Here is an 817-nt window from a genome sequence, read left to right as displayed (position 1 = left end):
TTCTCCCAGGAAGGAGCAGGCTGCAGAGAAGAGTGGGAACAGGCACAGTTCATTCATAACCCGACAAAGACATTTAAAGATAAAAGCATCCTCTTCTTCCATTCTCCTCTTTATACTGAAACACAATCATTACAAAGTAATCTTCTAATTAAGTTTGTTTTGTTTGTTATTGAGTTTTAGTTATTACAATCTCCTAAAGTGATCACATATAATACAGTTGTCTACGAACCCTGACACTGTTTGGCTTCCTCAGGGGAATTTTAGAGAGACTCTTAATTGGAAGAAGATCACTTTGTAATCATTGGTGTTTCAACACAAAGGGAACAATCCAAGAAGAGGATGCTTTTATCTTTAAGGCCTAGTCTACATGGACGTTTTGCTCAGCGTTTAACCTTAAGCTTTAAAAGCCCATGTTTGAAATTCTCATGTATTCCAATGGGATAATCTACACCAGGAAGTTTCCTTAAGGCACGTTTTTAAATTTAAATTTAAAATGCAGGGTAAATTCAGGGAAACGCTCCTATTTACAAGCATTTTTAAGCTTTTTATGGAAGCTTCCATTGAAAACAATGGGGGGGCTTTTATAAGCGTTTTTTCAATGACTTTGGAATCTGGAAGCCCCCTTTAATAAGGAGACTCCCGAATTTCTAAGATTTATAAGAGTTTTTTTTAGCGTTTTAAAGGCAAGCTTTAAAACGCTTGTAAAAGTGCGTAAAAACGCATATACCGTGTTTCCCCGAAAATAAGACCTACCCCAAAAGTAAGACCTAGCAATATTTTGTAAACCTGCCCTAATATAAGACCTACCCCGAAAATA

Source organism: Pyxicephalus adspersus, chromosome Z (genome assembly GCF_032062135.1).
Source record: "Pyxicephalus adspersus chromosome Z, UCB_Pads_2.0, whole genome shotgun sequence".
Classification (NCBI taxonomy): Eukaryota; Metazoa; Chordata; class Amphibia; order Anura; family Pyxicephalidae; genus Pyxicephalus; species Pyxicephalus adspersus.
This window is presented reverse-complemented; position numbering follows the sequence as displayed.